The sequence below is a fragment of the Dermacentor silvarum genome, chromosome 1 (genome assembly GCF_013339745.2).
Source record: "Dermacentor silvarum isolate Dsil-2018 chromosome 1, BIME_Dsil_1.4, whole genome shotgun sequence".
NCBI classification, from domain to species: domain Eukaryota; kingdom Metazoa; phylum Arthropoda; class Arachnida; order Ixodida; family Ixodidae; genus Dermacentor; species Dermacentor silvarum.
Window position 1 is genome coordinate 220026079 of NC_051154.1, and position 13270 is coordinate 220039348.

Sequence of the window (13270 nt, forward strand, 5' to 3'; positions counted from 1 at the left end):
GAGCGCGCAATCTACGAGTTCAGCGCGGGCAAATCACCTGGACCGGACGGGCTGGGCGCAGCTTTTTACAAAGCATTCAAGTGTGACATGGCGCATATTCTGCATAACGTAATTAAAAAAACATATGGAAAGCGTATGATGCCTCCGTCCTTTCGAAGAACTCGCATCGTCCTGGTTCCGAAAAGTGATGACCCGGTTAAGTGATTGTCAGTCAAAGCTTATCGGCCCATAAGTCTCACGAATGTGGACTGTAAGATTTTCATGAAGGTTCTGGGCAGAAAGTTGCAGAATGTAATAAAAGCTATTGTAGTCCCGCACCAAACGTACGGAATTAACGGACGTACGATACAGACAAATATTCATCTAGCACGGAGCACATTAGAATCCGGCGATGCATTTCATAAACGTGTAGCCATGTTCCAATTGGACATGGAAAAGGCCTTTGACCGCGTTAACCATCATGTCCTGTTTTCTATCGTCGAGCACGTGAATGTCGGCCGAGTGCTATCGGAAGGCGTAAAAATAGCATATGCTGGTTGTACGTCAAACATTATTGTTAATAAGCAACTGAATGAAAGTATTGCAGTTCGTTCTTCGGTGAGACGAGGGTGCCCGTTGTCTCCATTGTTGTTTACACTGTATCTCGAACTCTTATTGCGATAACAATTATATGGGCACTGCAAGCGGATTTCTGCCGTCGCCGTCGCCGTGAGGCTCCGTCTAAAGTCCAAGGGCGATAAAATCGTCGCCACGCGCCGTATGCTGTATGTGCGAGGGACGCACATACAGCGCACGAGGGACGCGCGCTTTCACGGAGAGAGAACGCACGGCGGAGAGCAAACGCGACCGTCGCGCGAAAGGCCTGTTGTGACTCGAGGTGGCATTTGGGCCAAGAATCCACCAAGCCCATTGATGAGTACGTCCAGTAGTAGGAATAAGGAAAAACATTTTAATTTACCCTATTTACACTGGCCCCTGGTACGAAGCCTACTCCATTAGGAGCATATTAAACGTCTCAGTTCGCATCAGGACACGTCAGAACACACCCACTGAACCAAATGTGTCCGCTTATAAAGCAGTCGTCTTCCCTAGTTGACCCGACTAGGGAATCTGATGACATTGTTGCGGGCAATCAGAGGGGTTGTATTGTTCACAGAACTCCGCCTCTAATGTTGCATCATCGCCCTCGCATTGGCTGCAACTGCGTGGCCATCTGGGAAACCGAGATTGTCGCCGTTCCCTCCGAAGTAATTCCTCGAAGTTGGCTTCTCGCATCAATCCGTGGCATCTCCGTAACGGTCAGCTTGTCATGGTCGGTGTCGGACGCTGTCGTCGTCTGGACGGCGCTGATGAAAGGGGCTGCCTCGGGGGCGACACCCAAAGAATGCGCACTGCCGATTTGGGGCGCTTGTTCGCCCGTCACCGTCAGTGTCGGGCACTGTCGCCGTCTGGGCGACGCTGATGAAAGGGCCTGCCTCGATGGAAACAACCAAAGAATGCGCCCTGCCGATTCGGGACACAACAGACTCCTCCGCCGCTGGAAGATCCGACATGAGGGTGACCAGCTGCCCGGTTGCCCGAAGCGTCGAGGTTCCCCTCCGAGGTCATGGCTGAAGACCCATTGAAGCTGGGGTCCCAGCACTCGCGTCACTGTGGCCTTATACCCTCGCCAGACTGATGGGCAGACCCTCGCCAGACTGATACCTTGCGGTAAGATTTGTGGAATGGTGCCGAAGTTCAAAAGAGGAACGTACGTGCGGTTATCAGCAACCGTCCCAGCTGCATGCGGCAGGGCTACGTTGCGCGTAAGGATCACGTCTAGCGTCGGTGATAGTACGTAGTCGCCGTCAGGTACCCGTGGGCTCGGTGACAAGGTAACGTATGTAGAGGCTTTCGGCATCAGCCGAACAAATTCGACGGAGCACAAATGTGCGAATGGTTCATCGGTGGCATCTTGGGGCATCATGAGTTCCAACTGTAGGAGACCGGCGGCACAATCAATGAGGGCTGAGTGGGACGACAGGAAATCATTGCGAAGGACTACTTCGTAAGTGCACTGGTCCAGGACGACGAACAAAACTGTGGCGTTGTGTCCAGCGATGCTTACATGGGCGGTGCACATTGCAACGACGGGAGGTGTACTGCCGTCGGCGACTCGTACGGTAATCGAAGTAGCAGGCGTGAGCACTTTGCGGAGACAATGACAAAGGTGCGAACTCATTACTGATATATGTGCGCCTGTGTCAATCAGCGCCGACACTTTCACACCGTCTACTTCAACGTCCAAGAGGTTTCCAGTTGTGGGCAAGGTCAAAAGAGAATTTTCAGATCGGGCAGGCGATGCAGCGGCCCCTCCGGGTGCTGCATCTTTTAGTTTTCCGCGAAGCGTCCAGCAGAATTGGGCGATGGGGACCGACGAATTAGTGGGGAGCGTGACCAACGATGACGTGGCGACGGGGAACGGCTGGAACTCTGTGCCGGCAAGGTCGCGTCATTATGATGCACTTCAGAGCCCTCCCCAAATGTTGGGTATTTGGAATCCTGGCGGCTGTTGGTCAGGAAGGACCGATATGGTGGATACGTCCGATTGCGGCAGTGGCGAGCAACGTAGCCAATCCCTCAGCAGTAGAAGCAGATCGGCCTGTCATCATGTGTACGCCACTCTGCTGGGTCGCGATAACGGCGATAAGTGGGCTCCCGGGGTCGACGGGTCCACGGCCGCACGACTGAATGCACCAACAGGCCTAACACCAGTGTCCTCCAACTCCTGGCGCACAACCGCTTGAATTAGCGCAATGCTTGGTCGAGATTCGGGTTTGCGACTATGAAAAGCAGTAGGTGAAGCGACCTCTATCTCGCGTCGAATGATGCGCACTTCGTCTTCTGTTGGAGGACCTTGGCGAGGCAGCGGAAGGTCCTCGCAAGAAGTGGCGGCGGAGTTAGGCAACCGGACGAACCTCGACTGGATGCGGTGACTCTTCGATTGCTCAAACCGCTGACACTCTGCAGTAACGTCAGCCACTGTGACGCGTAAAGCATCTTCAGCAATTTCTTTCAATATGTGGCCAACCTTGTCCGATTCCGACATCTTCTCATCGACCTTCCGACAAAGGGCCAAAATATCCTGAATGTAGTCGCTGTAGTATTCGGTAGTGATTTGCACTCGAGAGGCGAGTTCTTGTTTCGCGGCACGCTGTCGACCATCTGCCTGACCGAAAAGATCCCGAAGCTTCTGCTGGGAAATGTCCCAGCTTGTGAGCTCCACTTCGTGCGTGTCGTACCACACGCAAGCTGTGCCTTGCAGGTAGAATACAAGGTTTGCCAGCATCAACATCGGGTCCCAGCGGTTGGAGGCACTGACGCGTTCATACCAGTTCAACCAGTCGTCTACGTCGACTTCTTTCTGGGGCTTTACGTGCCAAAACCAGTTCTGATTATGAGGCACGCTGTAGTGGAGGGCTCCGGTATAATTTTGACCACCTGGGGTTCTTTAACGTGCACTACAACGCAAGCACACGGTCGTTCTTGCATTTCGCCGCCATTGCCAGTTCCAGTAAATGTACCGGTCGCACGACCGGTAGCACGAGGAGTCGCAAACACTGCGGAGTTTCGTGTTGTCGTGGCGTGACCCGGCACCTCCACCAAAACTTAACAAGGAAAGCGAGAGGTAAAATGTGTATTTACAGGAGCCTATATACGCGTAAATAAATGGAAGCTTCGGTAAATTTAATCACGCAACCTCACATACAGCCGAATTTTGGCCACATTTCATCTTCCTAAATCGCCAGCGCAGTCCTGAGAACATGGTTCGCGCGTTGTAGAGAAGTATGTTGACCTCTGTACAACAGGCAATATGGCGCCTTCATCGTCTTCCTTTCGCTGAGTCCTCGTGCGCGCTTGGGTAACGGCTGCTTGACAATATTGCTTGTACCTGTGTACCGTTCCATATATACTGTGCCGGCTGGAAAAAAAATGTCCTGCAGAGAGTTAAGATGATGTCTGGGCGGCCCTCGATGAAAACATTCTTCTTTCAGCTACAAACTGGCACATTGCCTGTGGAGTCATGGCTTTAAGAGGAAGGATTATTTGTACCGTGGTCCACAAACTGTCTAGTCAGCACAAAACCGGAGACAATACACCACATGTTTCTTCCCTGCACAGACTCTGTATTTCATTGGGACGTCTTGGAATCAACATTAAAGAAGAGGCTTCCAAAAACGTCTTACTCCATACGATTTATACCGGGAGATAGCGTAGACGAAGTGCCGTGGGACATGTTTATGCATATCAGCTTACACAGTGTATGGGAAAAAAACCTAATGACATTCAGGCAAGTAGATGAGGCTGTTCTCCCCACATGAGAGTATTTTGTAGAGAGCGTGTCTTATATAACAAATGGGTTTAAGGCCCAAAAGGAACAACCATAGCGGCTACCAATAATGGACGACCTTGTTCAACTAAAACACTTTTAAACCTTTGGTGTGAGCTGGACAGATCACCGCTCGCATCCTTTACTTGTAAAATATGTTGGTGTTCTGTTTGCGTTGCTTTGTGTTATGTACCAAGATGGTAATAAAGAAAAAAAAAAGGTCGTTCGTCTAGGGGTAGGATTCTTGCTTTGGGTGTGAGACGTTCCGGATTGAAATCCCGCACGAGCCCACAACTTTTTTTTCGCTCTCAGCCCGAAAGCGACCAAAGTCGGATATTCGTAGTCTTTGTCCTCTGCCTTTTCGGAAGCCCGTCAAGATATCAGGAAGGTGTGAACACTCCATGAACGTGAGTCGTTGTCGGCTCGTTGGTCTAGGGGTATGATTCTCGCTTCGGGTGCGAGAGGTCCCGGGTTCAAATCCCGGACGAGCCCTCTATTCTTTTTTTTTTTTTGCTCTCGGCCCGAATGTGACCAAAGCCGCATATTCATATTATTTGTCCTCTTCCTTTTCTGCAGCCCGTCAAGATATCACGAAGGTGTAAATGCACGGCGAACATCAGTTGTTGTCGGCTCGTTTGTCGAAAGGGTTCATGAGAGTGGCCGCAACTTCTCCATGTTTGCTCGCGCAACGGTCTGCAACCTTGTTTGCCATTGCCAAAATCTTTATTGCCATTGCAGTCATATGGACACTCCAGGCACATTTCTGCCAGCGGCGTCTACGTCGCCGTGCAGCGAACTTTCCATGCAGCGAGCTTTCCATGCAGCGAACTTTCGCGACTAATTTCACGTGACGAAAAATCCAGCGCGAAGCGCCGTCGCGAATTCGTCAAAACCACTCTCCATGCAACCAAGAGCCGGCGAACGCCGCCGCCCATGCGGTCGACGCTGCCCGCGAGGAGTCATTGTGGCCAGACGAGATAGGCTACGACAGCGATGTTGGCGAATGAAAGCAGAAGGCAAAACAGCGCCTAAATCAACGTTTTTAAGCGTAAAATAAGGCACCTGATATGAAAAAGTGCGTACAATAAGTGTTTGCTGTTAGCCGGAATCTATTTAGACTGTCACTGTTTTTTTTTCTTTTTTTTTTTTTTTGTGAATACGCAGCACGTCGGTATTTCGCCGATGCTTATCCCTCGTCTGTCACCCTGTGTTTGTTTACGGCTCTCTCCGCTGGCTGAGTTTTTCTCCCGTCAGCTTCCGCCTTCGAGCCTGCCCTGCCATCGAGGAAACATGGAAAGCTATTAGACAGTTTTAGTTTAGCGTACGCAACTATAAAGCGTACGCTATGCGCTATAGTACAGAGTACGCTAAGCAGCGCACGTTTATTGCAGTTTTAGTTGGCCTGCGAGATCTTCCAATCTCAGAGGTCATATGCCATCGTCACGCCTATCTCTTGACTTCATCGGTAGGTGGCGCTGACATATCTCGAAGGTTTCCCTCGTTAGGCTTCGTGTCGTTTGAAACGAGAAGCGATCTCAAAAACTCCACAAGGTTATCCATAATACACTGTCGTCAAAGCGGCCTGAGACTAAGCGAAAGCCGTTTACGTAGTAATTTGCTACGAACGAAGCGAATTCTACAAAAGCCACGCCAAAATCAATTCGAAGTGGGCAGCGGGGTCGGCCGCCATGTTTTACGTATACGTGGCTTGCGAGAAGGCTCTTTTGTCTCTTAAAGTAGCGAGCCGCTCATATGCCGCACCTACGCGATGCTTCAGCTCGCGTTTTTCTCGGATGTGCCAGTGAACTACACCCTGCAAACTTCAATCAAACGTCTTTCCAAAACACGGCGGTACGCAAGGCAACATGTTGCGGGTATGCATGGGCAAAACGTCATCGGGAAGCGAAGCCTCTAACTACATAGAGTACACAAAACAAGCAGTGACCACATATTATTCACTAGAATATCGAGGCAGAACAACCAACAAGGAGGTGAAATAGCGCTGGAAAACGAGCGTTTGTAACGAAGATAGCAAATAGCCGAAGCGTAGCCAAGCGTCCACAACCAAAACTCCCGTCGACGGGCGACCGACGGAAGTCAACCTCTGTGCTGTGGTCCGATTGGTCCACGCTCTCCGCCGCGCGTGACGACTTCCGGCGGCGGCGGTTCGCTGGGCGGCGAATATCTGCCCTGGAGACGGCGATCAGTCATTTTTTTGACGTAGGGCGGCGGGCGGCCGTCGCCGAGCAGCCGCCGCCGAAAGTTCGTCGTTATTTTGCTCCATGGAGGTTGGCCTCTATGGGCGCTAAAATCGTCGCCGCGCGCCGTATGCTCTACGTGCAAGTGAAAGCGTGCGAGGGTGAGCCGGCGATCGCGGCTCAATTGGGGTCTCAATCGGAGTCTCAATCGGGGCTCAATCGGGGGGTCCGTTTTACTTCGTTCCGCCCAAGCGACCGCGCGCGCCTGCCGGGCTGGCTCCGGGGTAGGGTAAGGAGGGGGGAAGCCGCAGTGTTGCCAGGTTTGGCTATATATAGCCAAATTGGGCTACGGGAACATTTTTTTGGCGTCGACTTGTACTAGTTGGCTATGTGGCTATATTTGGGCTACTGAAAATCTGTGACTTGGCTTTGTGTGAGCTATAAGTGGCGCCCTAATCCACGCTCCAGAGTTGGTTCTGATCGGGTAGAAGCAAATCTCGAAGACTGTGTTTTAGCTGGCGGAGCCGGCCGCGTGGCTGTGCGCGTGTGCTAGCGCGAAATGACCCCCCCCCCCCCCCCCGCCTTTCCTTCACTCTCGGCGCTGTTGTCGGAGCCGGTGGCTTTGATCTTTGATGCACTTAAACTTACACCCCGCTTGACCGTTATGCACCAGATCCCCGGGCATCGGGATGAACCTGGCAGTAGTGGGCTTTTCACAGTACACTGTACTAACATGGCTATGCTCAGGAAGGGAGAGCAGTAACATAGGGTCGGGGCCGTCGGGCGATCGTGGCGCCGACATGAAAGAAGGGAAGCACGGGTGGATGAAACGCTCCTGTGGGTTCATCGCCATGTCTTCCGGATGAAGTATCGCGCCGGGTACAGCTTGCAACCTATTCCACGTTTCTGGCGCGAAGCTTTACTGCCATTTTCCTTTTCCAGCTAGATGAAGTTTTCTTCGTGCTTAGATTCGAAATTAATTTCGATAGGTTGGACGTAAGATCGGATCCTCCTCAGGGAGAAGAATCCAAACATGGGGAAGTAGGCCAAGCATGCGAGAACGTATAAAAAAGAATGGGAGCAAGACCCCGAGACAAAGGTGGGTTCTGATGCTTTTACTCTAGATGGTTTGTCCGTAACGTCGTGGATGCAGATACTCATTCTGCCAATATCGAAACATGTTTTCCACGATGACTTCAGTGCACCACGTCACATGAACTTCACCCACCTTGTTAGCATAGCTTGTGCGGTGTCGTGCTGCTGGCTCAATGACGCGGGTTTGATTCCCGGCCACGGCGGCTGCATTTCGATCAAGGCGAAATGCAGGAACACCCGTGTACTTAGGTGTACGTTAAAGAACTCGAGGTGACCAAAATTAATCCGGAATCCCCCACTGCGTCATGCCTCCCAGTGATATCATGGTTTTGGCACGTAAAACCCCAGCAATTATTAGAGATTTAGAATACGGGCTTCAAACGTATTGGGGCCCCAAAGAAATAGCGTCGAAGCCACTGCGCATGCGCAAGACGGAAACTGTGTTTTTGTTTTGCGTCGGGTACGCTATTTCATCGATTTAGCGGGTGCCCCAGAAGCTACCCCAAAAGCTTTCGTCAACAAACATGGCGGCGCCCATCGAAGCGACGGCTCTAACCTAGCACAAAACTGGGCTCGATTCGTGGACGCGTGAAGTTCGTAAGCTAGAAGGAGTGTGGTTATCGCTTTATCTCAACTAACATGTGTAATGAAGATTGATTAATTATACGCCGCTGATTCCGAATTCAAATGTCGATTTTATGGCTCGTAGGCCTATCACGGATTGACTTGGCTGGGTGAAGGTGCGTAAAGTTGGTTACTCAAAACCACGTGCTCAAAACTAAGCGCTACAAGTTGCATGCTGTTAATAGAATAAGTTCTAAATTGTAATTAAAGGCGAGAATACGAAAATCTAAATTACTTTTCTTCATAAAATAGTATATTTTATTTTAATATTCATAACAGTAGTGACGCTGCAAACGCAACACGCTATCCGCAAACGCAAAACGCCTATTCCAAAACTCTTCATTCCTGCATGCCCCAACGCTAGCACCCGCAAAGCTCTGTGGGGCCCCAAATTTTAGGGGCCCCTTTCTAAAACTTTATTAGCCATCAACATGTTTTTTTTTTCTTTTTTTTTTACAGTAACCGGTTTTCGCAGCATTACCACTGTTATCAATTTGTTGTTTACCATTGCTCTTTGTGCGCCGTCGCGTCTTTTACCATTTCGAGCAATTTCGGGATGTGCTCGTCGCCGAAAACGACTGCGCGCTTCTTACACCAGTGTGCCGGTTTGCGCAGTAATCTTTTAAAGCTCTGCTTACACCGATTCAGATAGTGAGTGGCATCTGTTGCCTGTACCTTTTCTAAACGCATGTTCTTGGCGTGCTTGAGACCTAAGATGGCGGCCAGGTTGATGTAAATTGATACTATATAGGTAGTGTGTGTCCCAGCTAATCCGGGCCAAGTTAATTTAAAAAAAAAAACTAGAAAACAAGATAGGACGATGAGACAAATAACGTGAGATATCATAGCGCGAAAGACTTGTTTTAGCTCATCAAAAATAAGCCGGCCGGTGCAGAACGCTGGACACCTGAACTTCTACGCCGTAGGCGGAGATAACGTGAGAGATCAATGACGCTAAACATTATTTTGCGCTCACGACAGCCAAAAAGCAGAGTTCGCAGGTGATATTACTGTAAATAACTAAAAATAACTTAGTACTATCTGTCATAAAATAAAAGCACTGATTCGCCCTCTGCAGCGATTCGCTGGAACTTGAGAGCTTCCGGCGCCAACCAAACAGTGTTCTGTGCAAGCATGATGTCTCTGTTGTTGATGTAAGGGGCCGACCGTCACGGCGGCACGGACATTTTGTTACGACGGGTTGTGGAAAAAAGGACTGCCGTAGTCGAGTGTGAAAATATGTGCACAAATAAAATTGCAAATAAAAAATGGCTATATTTGTCTAAGAAATATTTTGCACTTTTTTTCTGTTTGGCTACATTTGGGCTACAAATTTTTCTAGCTTTTGGCTACGCTGCCTCGTCGGACCTGGCAACACTGGGAAGCCGCGTACTACGCTGTGCGCTCCCGCCCGGGTGGCTGTATCTTGGAAAGCCATCTGCGACGGGGGCAGTGTCCTATCTCCCTGCGCTGTGTTTTCGCGACTTATACGCCTGTCAAGCAGGCAAGTTGAGTGCACTTACGGGGAGTGTACTTCGGGACTTTGAGTGACACTTAAGGCTAAGTGGTTCTAAACAGGAAAACGAAGCGCATTCGCAGTAACAAAAAAAAATGGCGACAGACTACGAGCGCGTTTTGTGAAGATGTAGATTTTAAAAAATGTCACAGTTTCGCCCTAAGTGCGAAGCAATGAATGCGATAGCAACACAGCAATGTCATACGAAGTAAGGTGAGCGGCTTTGGTAGCAATATGAATTGTAGTAAACATGAGCTGATTAAGTAAGCAGGTGTGCTGCGGCGTAAGTAGACCGACATGAAGAGAGACTCGATGACCACGAGAAGGCGCGTGTGAAACGGCGGTGTTGATGAGAAGCGCGTCCCGTGGGCAGCGCGTGCGAAGGGACACACCTGTAGCGCTGCACTGCCGATCCGGGCAGCATTGCATGTGTAGCGTGCGTTGGAAAATGTGGCCCGACTATTACTAACTGATTGAACAAGCGTGGTGTGAGCGCGCACAAACAAACATGAATAGATCACACTGAATGACTGCAGACAACGACTGTCAAAACGCTGGCAGCAAGCGCATACGCCGCAGCAGCGGGCGAAGGTACGTGCGGGCTATCGCTTCAACGGAAACTGAGCGGCGAATGCACGGCGCATAAAGGACAGAGCCGTGTGGAGATAAGCGACGGTGCGAGCGAGCGACGAGCGCGGTTGTTGGCAGAGTAGAAGTGCCCCCCCCCCCCACTCCCTCCGACGCTGGCTTCCCGCGTCATTGCTTGGGCGTGGGAGATTGAGTGCGTTCGCTCTCCGTGATAGCGCGCGTCCCCGCACGCTTCCGCTCGGGCATACGGCGCGCGACGAAGATTTTATCTATAGGGAACCTCACGGCGACGGCGACGGCGACGCCGAGGGCAGAAATCCGGTTGAAGTGTCCATATAATTGCTATCGCAATAAAAGAAAAGTACTTCTAAAAAGTGATTGGTTTACGTTGTATTATTAATAAAAACAAACTTAATCTATGTTTTTTCAACAAAAACGAAAAGATTTTTTATTATAAGAGTGTGGCAAGTCAATGCCGGCCAAGAAAAATGCCTAGGCAATCCAGGACGACATAGCACCTTAGCGGCATGCGATGAGACGGCATTTGATCCTGCTAGAACAGAATATGAGTGCCTTTTAGGCTATTATTTGTGCGTAAGAGCTGTTCAACCACTAAAATGAACTTCTGCGTCCTTTTTTTATACATTACATTTCGTACCATTGAAACCGCTGGCGGCGAGGCTACGCACTCGGCCAGCAAAGTGCGTTCCGTGAACGCACTTTCGACCGGAATACACTCTTCCGCGAGTGACACTCCACTTGCGACGTTTAGATTTGGCAAAGTGCACTTAAACCGAGTGACACTCTCCGTAAGTGCACTTAACTTGCCCGCTTGACAGGGGTATTAGTTCGCTTGATGCGAGCGACGGGACGAAGGTCTATTCGCTCGCTGCTGCTGCTCCCGCGCTTACTCACTACAGCGTTTTGACAGCGAGTTTCCGCAGTCATCAAGTAAGATGCGTTCATGGTTGCTTGTGCGCGCGGACACCATGCTTGTTAATTTATTTAGTATGCCTATGTTTACAAGTTTACACGGCCGACAAAACTACTTTCCTTGCTTCGTATAGCTGTTCACTAGTTTGCTATCGCAATCGATGCTTCGCCTATCGGGAGAAACTGAGGCTTTTCCCTTTTAATGGTGTTTCCGCTTTCCAGGGGAGGGGGGGATAGCTTTTTGCATTAATTGTTTTGCGAGAAGGTTCTGCATTGCAGACGGCAGTCTGAAGAGATAGATATAATCTCACGACAGCCTCACACATATAGCGATGCTATATAGGCAGAAAAACAAAAGACAGAATGGAGGGTAAAGGGGCGGATATATGTTGTTTTTTTTCTGGGGGGGGGGGGGGGGGGGGGGGGGTGAAACGTGGAAATATTCATTGCTGTCGCCGTAAATATGTCGACTTGACCGAAATAGATTGGTCAAGTAGCCGAACTTGCGATTTCAGTTGGTCTCGATTAATTTTTATGACCAGCGATAGAGAGCAAAAATCTCTGACTGGCACAATTCATAGCTCGATGACTGTTTCTCGCTTTAAAAAAAAGAAAGAAAAATAAGGAAAAAGATGAAAAAGTTGCCATTGGCCTCCACAAGTAGGAACTTCCTTCGCTAACACGATATGAATTACATTTTCGGATATACAAGTCAGAGATCGCATTTTCTGTGCCTTTGTTCCACGTCTTTTGACTTAACTCACATATTTTCAATAGAAAAAGTCACCGCCCAAGCACGCTGTACAGATGGTTAACCAGCGAAGCTGAAACGTGCGGCCCCGGTGTTTATCACTGGGTTAATCCCGACCGTTGATTAAAGTATTTCTCAATTATAGGTTACGTCTTTGTGTTCTTATAGAGGTTACACACACGTTCCGCTGCGACGGAGAGAACGACGTCACTGACGGTATGCCCGCAGTCCGCCGTTGTCGCTCGCGTTCGATGTCTCGAGTTTGCTCGGCGGCGTGGTTAGCAGCAATCGCCCGCCCATTGCCGCTTGCGATTCTTGGAAATTAAATTGCTTTAAAATTAAATCTGTCCGTAACGTAAGACAATGAATGGCTCATACTGCCCATAAACGCGGCCTCCCCATTACGACGACAGAAAAGGCATTCTACGCAGGAATGATGAGCGGCAACGCAGCCAGCTGTGGCAGAAGACGACGACGGACGCGGGAGCAGTGGCACGAGCGCGTGCCGATCAAAAGCACGAGCGCAACTGCTTTAGCAACAGCGCTGAGTCTGCATCTGCTACTGAGCTCCTCTGCACGTGTTCCGGCGTGGTCTAGTGGCTAGGATATCTGGCTTTCACCCAGAAGGCCCGGGTTCGATTCCCGGCGTCGGAAGTGTATGTGGTCTTACTGTGGATTTTTTTTTTTTTTTTTTTTTTTGCCTGCAAATTTCAAAGCGCTTTGATTTCATCCGTATGCGCTGCCTGTGGGCAGGTGTATATTTCTGTTCTACGTTCTCCTACGCTGAAGCCAGCCACCTTCGACAAAGCAACAGACCTAATCTACGCTTTCCATCCGAACCCCAATAGGGTTTGGTATTTATTTATTTATTTATTTATTTATTTATTTATTTATTATTTATTTATTTATTTATTATTTATTTATTTATTTATTTATTTATTTATTATTTATCTTATCAACGTCTATGTCTCTGCTTCTCTTCTGCGTTCATTCGTTTGTGTTCAAGCTCTGTTACCGAACGTTTTCTCGACACTCAAAGGAAGTGACGGAGAATAAGAAAAGTGTCGGTGCATGATCATGGCACGTTTAAAAGCCCAAAACGCGTGGTCCGGTAAAGTTAGGCAAATAATGTTGAACTCGCAGTGTAAAAAACAAACATGAAAGAATAACAAGAAACAACAAATATCTATTTTTAT

General features: G+C 49.4%; 2 non-coding genes across 2 annotated transcripts; both read left to right on the top strand.

Annotated features, from left to right (window-relative positions):
• Positions 1-4789: 4789 nt before the first annotated feature.
• On the top strand, positions 4790-4861 carry Trnap-cgg (transfer RNA proline (anticodon CGG)). Its single transcript has one exon. It is a non-coding gene; the product is annotated as a tRNA-Pro (tRNA).
• A 7795-nt stretch (positions 4862-12656) lies between these two features.
• Positions 12657-12728, top strand: Trnae-uuc (transfer RNA glutamic acid (anticodon UUC)). Its single transcript has one exon. It is a non-coding gene; the product is annotated as a tRNA-Glu (tRNA).
• Positions 12729-13270: the final 542 nt, after the last annotated feature.